Here is a 10,411-nt window from a genome sequence, read left to right as displayed (position 1 = left end):
TCTAGCACCACGGCAAATGAGAAGTCACAAATTAGGAGTGTGGTGTTGACTAAAGAAGGGACAATGGGAATGTCATCTGACACTACAATGAGGTGGCTTCACTGAGGACCTTGGGAGCTATCACAGAGAGAAGTGAGTGTGTGATCACAGCAAGCACAGCTGCCCAACGCCATGTCAAACAGGGCCAAGGAACCTTTCTCATCTCTGTAAGCAAAGATTTGACAACTGGCCGCAAGACTTCAGTATTCTGGATACATCAGCAATGTGCCAGGTCCACAATCCTCCAGAGGCTTGTCCAGAAGGATGCGTTCTGCTTATTATCAGGTAAAGCGATGTACGTCCCCCAAATTCAACTCTAGGTACCAGAACACCAGGTTGGCAATAAAAACCCTTACTTCTCAGCAAGGCTGGCTTAATGTCATTATGAAAGCAATGGGTCTGGATTGCCATTTTGCTTCTGAGGAGCTGCCGTGATGGGCATGGTCAAGATGACAGTCAGCTTTGTAGTCTCCACCTGAGCTCAGCTGGTGTCAAGGACTACAGCAGGTCCCTAAGGGCATGAATATGATGTGTCCTCCATGAACAGAGGGCTATCGGTAGTAGACTGAGTGGAAATTTGGCTCACAATAAGTGATACTGTAATTTGTGTGATGGGAAACTAATGTTCTCTTTCTTTCCACTGGCCCTGGCCTTCATGAGGGCGAATGCTTGTCAAGGACGAGGTGATTTATTTGATTCTTGCTTGTGAATGACCTCGTAGACAATGGAACCCTTACCTGAGCTAGCATGGCACATAGCCTAAAGGCAAAGACCCAGTATAAATTCTTTTCCTCTCCCTCTCATGTTCTCCTGTCTCAGACCCCAAGCCCAGGAACCCAAACTCCGACTATCTCTCTTCTGTCCAGCTACAGGCTGTAGCATCTTTATTCACCAATCAGGGATATCTTATATCTTGAGGGGCAAGGTTACACGTAGCACCTCTTGTACTAAGGATCTCTTTCTCCCTGAGGCATCCAGGGCCACTCTTTAGCATCACAGTGCACAACAACAGACCAAACCGCAACAACAAGACACAAATCTGTTCCTCCTAAACCCTTCCACTTATGTATTTTAGGATGTGTGAAAATACCAGTTAAGGCTACTCAGAAATAATACATTCGCAAATTAAATGTTATGTAACGATAAGTTTAACACAATATCAAGAAAATGAGTGGGGCATGAAGAAGGCACTGACTTCATCCATGGCTAGTCCAAGACAGACTCTTGAGTTGAAAATGTTGGGATGGTGGAAACGTCTGGAGCTGGAGCTTCACTGGAGGAAGTAGGCACCTGGGGGTGTTAACCTGTCTGTTTCTCATCTTCCTGCACTTCTGAGCCTCTTTGCTCCACCAGGTCTTCTCTGCTCTAAGGTTCTTTCTCTCCACAAGGTACAGGAAGGAAGGCTCATGGCATGGGCTGAGCTATGAGCCCAGATTAAATTGCCTTTCTCAAGTATTTTGCCACTAAGTTTTAAAAAGTACCCAACCACGTCCACTTCTCCTTCTTCACTGCGAAAGTGGCATCAGTTCTGAGGGACTCTTTATTTATTCACAGGGTTAGCTTTGAAAGTTTATCTTGGGATTTTTATTTAAAATGTGGCTAATATTCAACTTTAAAAAAGAATTATTTTGTAATTTTGCTGCCCCAACCCCAGCTGAGAACTGAACCCAGAGGTAGTGCTGTACCACTGTTGGAGAGCTCCAACATCCAAGGAAAATTTATTTTGTTTTGACGTGTGTGTGTGTGTGTGTGTGTGTGTGTGTGTGTGTTGTACAAGTGTTTGGGTACCTGTGGAGGGTAGAAGAAGTCCTTCAGATTCCCTGGAGCTGGAGCACAGAAGGTTGTGAGCCACTCTATAAATGGGTGCTGGGAACTTAATCTATGTCCACCCAGAGAGCGGTGAGAGCTCTTAAGTGCTGAGCCATCTCTCCAGTTCCTGAAGTTCGACCTATATACCCAGGGGCAGGGATTTTGTTGGTGCTGTCCTGTTCTAAAATGACAAGAATGTTCACTTGTTCTAGCTTTGTATTTCGTGGGGTAAATTGATTTAGTTTTCTCAGTTGCTGGATGTTTGCTTTGCTTCCATTTCTTCACCGTACATTCCATCTTGTCACTTTTGCTTCTGTGAGCAGAGTCTCCTGAAGGTCCCTCATGGATGCCAGTGTAAGTAAGGACCAGCCTTCAACAGCATCAGGTATCACAGAAATGCCCTGTCCTTCTATTTAATACTTCCCTGCAATTTGAATAATCTTTTCTTTCATTTGTTCTTTCCTCTTTATGTGTAGAGTTTGCTCTGCCAGCAAGGCCTTTCTGCACACAGGGTAAGTTTCTATTGTTCTGGACGTGCAGGGAGGATCCTCTGAGGCAGCTTTGTGCAAGGCTTCCTGACTCACTCCTTCGAGCTCAGTAATCCATCTTTTCCCTCTATGATTCATTCTGAGCTTAGCGGTTAATCTTCTAGTTCTAGTTTTATGTCTGTTCCTCCCCCTCGCCTGGATCTGAGACATCCTTTCCCTCAACAATTCAAATGTCCCGGCTATTCATTTTCTCCGTTGGTTTCCCCATTGGTTCTGAGAGCTTTAGTTGTCAACTCTTGTTTCCTTGTTAGCAACCATTTTTATTCTTACTGGCTTAGTCAGGCTGTTGGCCTTGGCTTTCTTTATAAGTGTTCTTTTGTAGAATCTTTGCCTCCTAGGGAGCCCACTGTCACACAGCACAATTAAGTGACAATGTATGAGGTACTGGGTCTTTATGAGCAGTTAATGAATGACTGCTTGGACGATTTATGAGCAAGAGATGAAATTGGAGAAAACCAAATGCTAAAGTTCTGTAATTGATAATAGTAATAGAAATAGTAATAGAAATAGTGATAGCAATAGTAATAGTTTAGTGTAGCAGTAGTGATACCGTTCAAGGTATTGTTTGACAGTCACTTGAAGCACAGTGCATGGATGTGGGCATGGTGGCAGCTGTGTGCTGTCCAGCACAGTTCCATCTGTGCCTGGCATTTCCCTTCCTGATGTCTTCTGAAAGCCTCCGATAACCTTGTTCAGCCTGCTGCCGTCTAGCCCTGCTCTGATTCTTCTTTTGTCTCCTTCACAGTCTCCACAGGAGTGAGGTCAAAGTCTGGCTCCTTGTATATGAAATAAAAAAGCAAGCTACACCAAGGAGCGCAGGGAATGTCTGTCCCAGGAACGTTGGGATTGCGGGGAGATTTCAGTTTTGGAATTTCCCACCCATCTGACTCTTGGTGATTAGATGTAATGCCCTTATGTGGATAGAAAGGAAAAATTAGAGCTGATGTGAAAAGGAATTACTCCACAAGCAAATACAGAAGCCCACAGCAACTTCCCCAGTCTATGATAGATTCGGGCCACAGGACAGCACACGTCACAGAGAGTGTTCTGGTGATGTTGGCTGCAAGCAGTGGGTTTCATAGCCAGAAGTGGAATCATATGAATTCCTCGTCTTTGTATCTTATGTGCAAAGTTTGTTTTTCATTTCCTCAGAGCTCAGAAATAGGTATGTAGAAAGTTATACTTTTTTAAAAAAATGTACAGTTAAAGTGATTCTCTGTATACAGAACTCTGGAATGTATTTTTCTCTTCAAGGGCTTATCTCTGCTCCTCCCTGGTTAAATGTAAAGAGACTTAAGCATCCACAGTAGAGTGGCAAAGGAGTTTTATGATTATGAATCCATTGCTCCCACAGGCCATATCGGATCAGTCATGGTGAATAAAGTTGACCAGGGAATGGGAAGATATACAGCTCTTCTAGAGTGTTCTAGAATGCCCCTTCCCTCCAGAACCCAGGGCTTAGCACTTGATAGGCAAGAGAGAGAGAGAGAGAGAGAGGGAGGAGGGGGAGGGGGAGAGAGGATGAGTGTGGGTGAAGCCTGTAACTTCACTACCTAGATCAGACCAGCTGGCCAACAGGCTTTCAGAGGCTTGCCAGTCTCTGACTATATCTTGCCATGGTTGAGATTTCAGGCACAACATCTTTGCGTAAAAGTATCTCCTGTTGCTAAATTTATCACTTGTTTCCTTTAAACACTTTTTTTATGATCAACACCTGGCTTCAGTGGTCCACAGTAGTTATTTCTTGGATTTCCGGATTAAATGATGTACACACTGAAAAAGAGACATTTATAATGACAAGTACTCTACACCAGACAACATGTCCCCAGAAATTATGGGGACACCAATCCTTGTGGATATTCAGCAACATGAAGCATATTCAAAATCTTTGTCAACTTAATGGGACAAAAAAAGGTTTACGTATTTTATTTTGGGTATATTCTCTCTCTCTCTCTCTCTCTCTCTCTCTCTCTCATCTCTCTGTCTCTCTCTGTCTCTCTCTCTCTCTCTCATCTCTCTGTCTCTCTCTGTCTCTCCCTCCCTCCCTCCCTCCTTCCCTCTCTCCCTCCCTCTTTTTCTTTTGAGATGGGATTTCATGTACCCCAGCCTGGACTCAAGCATCAAACTTGATATGTAGCTGAAGATGACCCTAAATTTCTGATCCTTCATTATCTCCTAAGTGCTGCTGTCATGGCAGTCTTTTAGTAGTAGTAGTGTGTGTGTGTGTGTGTGTGTGTGTGTGTTTGTAAGTAACATATGTGCACACATGCATACACATACTTGTGGAGGCCAGAAGTTGACAGTGATGTCTCTTCCTTAATTACTTCTCTACTGTAGGTTTTGAGGCAGTGTTTCTCCCTGACTCTGGAGCCTGCTATTTCTGCTAAACTAGCTGTCCACTGAGCCTCTGGGCTCCCTGTCTCTGCCCTCCAGTCCCAGGGTTACAGACATGCAATGTTCATTCTGGCTTTTCATGTGGATGCTGGGGACAGGAATTCAGATTCTCACACCCGCATAGCAAATGCCCATCGAGCCAGCTCCCCAGTCACTTGACAGTCTTAAGTTAGAACTCAATGCCCTGAGTGAAGTTGCCTTCTTCTAGCATGAGATCACACTAATTTCTACAGAATTCAAGGAAGACTTTGCCATTTCACACTGCTTAAATTATTGAAATATATGAATACGTAAAACTATCACCCCACCTAACAGAATGCCATCACTTCGGGTCTGGAGAGTTCGTCTTGATTGCCCACATTTCTGGACATCTTTTAAATATTTTTTGGAAATGTTTTTATGAAGAAGTATATGAGTTTTACTCAGTCCTTCATTTAAAAATCTTTTATCTCACTGATAAGTGGATATTAGTCCAGAAGTTTGGAATACCAAGAATACAATTCACAGACCACATGAAGCTGAAGAAGAAGGAAGACCACAGTGTGGATACTTCGGTCCTTCTCAGAAAGGGGATCAAAATACCCATGGGAGGAGATACAGAGACAAAATTTGGAGCAGAAACTGAAGGAAAGGATATCCAGACTGTCCCACCTGGGGATCCATCCCATATACAGTCACCAAACCCAGACACTATTGTGAATGCCAAGAAGTGCTTGCTGACAGGAGCCTGATGTAGCTGTCTCCTGAGAGGCTCTGACAAATGCAGAGGTGGATGCTCTCAGCCATCCATTGTACTGAGCACAGGTTCTCCAGTGGAGGAGCTAAAGAAAGGACCAAGGGAGCTGAAGGTGTTTGCACCCCCATAGGAGGAACAACAATATGAACCAAGCAGTACCCATAGAGCTCCTAGGGACTAAACCACCAATCAAAGAGTACACATAGAGGGACTCAAGGCTTCAGCTGCATATGTAGCAGAGGATGGCCTTGTGAGTCATCAATGAGAGAAGATGCCTTTGGTCTTGTGAAGGCTTGATGCCCCAGTGTAGGGGAATTCCAGGACAAGGAAGTGGGATTGGGTGGGTTAAAATGTGCTTTGGTTATATCTGCCCCCTTTACTGTCTCTTGTGCACCTGTTTGTTCTTGCTAGATCCCTTCCTCTGTCTAACTAGTTCCCATCTTTCTTCTTTGATTGCTTCTCCTCTGATGCACATTGACTTAGTGTCTTAGTTAGGGCTTTACTGCTGTGAACAGACACCATGACCAAGGCAACTCTTATAAGATCAACATTTAATTGGGGCTGACTTACTGGTTCAGAGGTTCAGACCATTATCATTAAGGCAGGGACATGGCAGCATCCAGGCAGGCATGGTACAGGAAGAGCTGAGAGTTCTACATCTTCATCTGAAGGCTGCTAGCAGAATACTGGCTTCCAGGCAGCTAGGATGAGGGTATTAAAGTCCACGATCACAGTGACACACCTACTGCAACAGGGCCACATCTCCAAATCGTGCCACTTCCTGGGCCAAGCATATACAAGTCATGACACTCAGAGTGTGGATCAGTTGCTAAGTAACTTGAAATCTTATGGGGTCAGGCTGGTGAAGAATAGGGCACCGGGTGGTAATACACAGACAGAAAGTGACCGAGACACATGAAAAAAGTAGAGCCTCCATCAAGGCAGTGGAGTGCACAGCAATTTGCAACTTTGAACAGTGTTCTGGCTTAAATAATTATTTTAACAACTATCAACTTATGATGATGTATTTTCAATATCTAAGGCTCTCTGTCCTTTTGTCTGCCTCTCTCTCCATCTGCACAGATCGATTTGAGATTATAGAACACAAGTAGCAATTGGAGTCCTGGATCTATTAACCATGTTGCCCATAATTACCCACTGTGCTACTATTGACTAAAGTGCTAGTGCCATTGTCGCTGGGTGAGAGGCCCAGCAGAAATGGCTTATGGGAGGGAGAATTTAGTCTGCTCATGTTTATAGATTGCACTTGCATGCACACACATGCACAGACCCACACATACACATACATGCATGTACACACATGCACATACACATGCACACACACTCATACATATACATGAACATGTACACGCACACAAATGCACACATGAGTGTACACGCACACAGATGCAGTTTACTACTGTCCCAGGCATGTCTCAAAGCATTCCAATTATCAATCAAGACCATCACGATGTTCTTACAGCAGGCTTGACTTTGGAATGGGGAAAAACAACATTTGTGGTTTGGGAAGGACATGATGACTAGGGGCTTGTGCCCTCAAGGATAAATGTTTGGTTTTCCTCTCCAGGTAAACCTGATGGACCCATGGAAGTGCTGGCTGTGTGTGTGTGTATGTGTGTGTGTGTGTGTGTGTGTGTGTGTGTGTGTGTGTGTGTATGTGTGTAGTTTGCAGTGAGTGTAAGAAGGAGCCTGGATGAGTATTTTGTGTCTCAGCTGCACCTGTTGTAGTTGGTGAATTCTTTTCTATTGTATATTTTACCCCTCAAACTTGTGACCAGCCACCATCTTGAAGAAGGTATGACAGAACAGTGACCTCACTGTGACATGAATGGATTAGTTTAGCTGCCCCTGTTGTTTTTCCCAGATCTTTGCATCCTTGACTAAGGCTCTGAGGTCTTCTGCTCCTAACAGCCTGTACTGCAGACACCCTATGATATGTGCTAAGGCTGGGAGAATTGTTCTGTCCTTAAACATAACTGGTCCATGGTGCCGGAGAGTCTGTGTCTGCTGGTGTGGACTGGGCTGGGCAGATTGCTTGAAAGTTCAGCTTCTTTGCTGTCACCTGAAAGAAACCCTGAGATATAATTGTGTTCTGGAGGTTTTTGGGCTTTTGTTTGTTTGTTTTTTGTTTTTATTTTTTGTTTTTGTAATAGGAACAAGGGAAGGCCTGTGTATGAAATTGTACTTCTGTTTGGCTTGTTCTTCTCTCCGACCTCATTCATCCTGTGTTAGTCTTCATAAGTGATTTCTTAGTAAATTACATACAGAAAAATTACTGTCTTGGCCTGGTGTGGTGGCTCACACTTTTGATCCCAGCAACTGGAGACAAAGGCAGGTGGATCTCTGATTTCAGGTTAGCCTGGTCTACAGAGAAAGGTCCAAGCCAGCCAGGGCTACATAGTGTCTCAAATATGTACATTGCTTGGGGTCAGAGATAACATCGGTTGGCATAGTGATTGCCAACTACACAGAACCCTGCATCATCCCCAACATCACATAAACCCCAGCACGTGTCTGTAGTCCCACTGATTAGGAAGTGGAGACAAGAGAATCAGGAGTTCAAGGTCATCCTGGGCTTCACACTTTGAGGACAGCCCAAGTTATATGAGACCCTGTCGCAAAAACAAAAACAAAAAACCAAAGGACGAAAAGTGTGCCCAGACCCTAATCGAAGTTTTGAAAGATTCCAGAGATCAGAGGACTATGTTAGCATCCACTGAGTGGCTAGATCTGATGGAGGACCTACATGGCTGAGCATCGATTGTGTGTAAGAGACAATTTACTTTCATGCATGTTCAGAATAGTTACCAAAGCATCCTCCTAGGTTAAATATGTTTTTTTCAGTGGAGGACGGTCCTGGTTCTTTTGGAGCTAAAAGAGCCAGAGGCAAACAGGTGGAATTAGTTTATAGTGGGGTTTCAAGCTTGAGCCATGCCAGAGAAATTTTACATATATACATACATATATATATATATATACATACACATATATATATAACATGTACATATATATAATTTTTATAATTTTAAGAGGTTTCATACATGTATCATATGTATTTTGATCATATTTGCCGCCCATACTTCCTCCTAACTTTTCCCAGATCCACCTCCTACCCACTCCCAACTTGACGTCCTTTATTTATTTATTTATTTATTTATTTATTTATTTATTTATTATAGCCAAGGCGATTCTCACAACAGAAAGGAAAGTGTACACTGAAGCTCAGCTCTAATCGAAAGCCTTTGCTTCCTAATTTCTGAAAAGACCAGGCACAGAGAAGTGACCTATGCACATCAGGACCCCTGGGGAAGTTTAGCTGAAGAGCCAAGTCAGCTCTCGAGGAACCTGGTGGTTTGAATGAAAGATGTCCCCTAGAGGCTCAGGTGTACTTGTTCTTGCTTGGTGGCTGTTTGGGGTGGTTTAGGAGGTGCACTCATGCTGGAGGAAGTATGTCACTGGAGGAGAGATCTGAGTGCTCTTAGCCTTGAGAGCGTTCCATTCTCTTGATTCCTTCTGCTGCTGGTCAGCCTGCTTGCCTGCTGGACTCCAGTGTCCCTGGAATGTATGTCAAAACAAACTCTTCCTTTCTTAAGTTGCTTTTGGTCACAGTGTTTTGTCCCAACAATAGAAAAGTCGCTACTGCAGCGAGAAAAGCAAAGTCACTGCTAGCAGGAGCTATAGCAAAGAGTGGTATCATTTCTCGGGAGACATGGGTAATAGAGCTGAGACGCGATCCTGTCACCCTGAGACCTGATTCTGTCACTCAGAGATCTGATCTTGTTACCCTGAGACCTGTTTCTGTCATCCTGAGACGACTGCCCCTGTCACCCTGAGATCTGTCCTGTCACCTTGAGACTGCCCCTGTCACCCTAAGATCTGTCCCTGTCACCCTGAGACTGCTCTGTTACCCTGAGATCTGTCCCTGTCACCCAGAGACTGCCCCGTCACACTGAGACCTGATCTTATCATCTTGAGATCTGCTCCTGTCACCCTGAGACTGCACCTGTCATCTGGAGACTGCCCATGTTACTCTGAGATCTGCCCCTGTCACTCTGAGATCTGCCCCCGTCACCCTGAGACATGATCTTCTCACCCTGAGACCTGCCCCTGTTGCCCTGAGACCCTCTCCTGTCATCCTAAGCCATGATCCTGTCATCCCAAGAATTGTAAGCAGATCCTGTCCCCTGTCCTGCACGGATTCTGTTTCGTGAGCCTTTGTTGCTGGAATGTTCACACTGAGCACAGAGAAGCACACGTACCTTTACTCTTAAAAGTGCTCAAATTAGACAAAGAAAAGATGCCGTTGTAAAGTTCTTTTATATTCAGTGTGACCTGTTATTAAGGAATATGTGGCTTTGCTTTTATGAGCACATGTAGGAAGAGAGAAGAGGGAAGGAGCAAAGATGAGGGAAGGAGCAAAGATGAGGGAAGGAGCAAAGATGAGGGAAGGAGCAAAGATGAGGGAAGGACGTTAGAAAGGGGAGGAGGAAGGGATAGACGGAAGGAGGGAAGGAAGAAGCACAGGAGGAAAGAGGGAGGCGAGAAGAAGAAAAACAGGGATGAAAGGAAGAGGGAGAGATGAAGTGGGGAAGGAGGAAGGAAGAGGGAGAGAAGGAGGGAAGGAAATAGAAGGAAGTTGGGAAGTTTGGAAGGAAGGAAGAAAGGAGGAAAGAGGAAGACACGGAGGAAGCAGTAAGGAAGAACAACGTGAACTCTCTGCTGTGTTCTGTTCCTGCTTGGTGTTTTCTTAGCCTGGATCTGGGATTGAAATGTGGTAGTTCATGGCACCAGAGGCTGAGCCTGTGGTTTTTATTTCCTGCTCCAGCTGGAACCCAGACTTCCCTAAAGCGGCTGTTTGGGATCT

Source organism: Mus caroli, unplaced genomic scaffold (genome assembly GCF_978045245.1).
Source record: "Mus caroli unplaced genomic scaffold, Mus_caroli_1 scaffold_3, whole genome shotgun sequence".
NCBI lineage: Eukaryota > Metazoa > Chordata > Mammalia > Rodentia > Muridae > Mus > Mus caroli.
Note: the sequence above shows the minus strand (reverse complement) of the source record.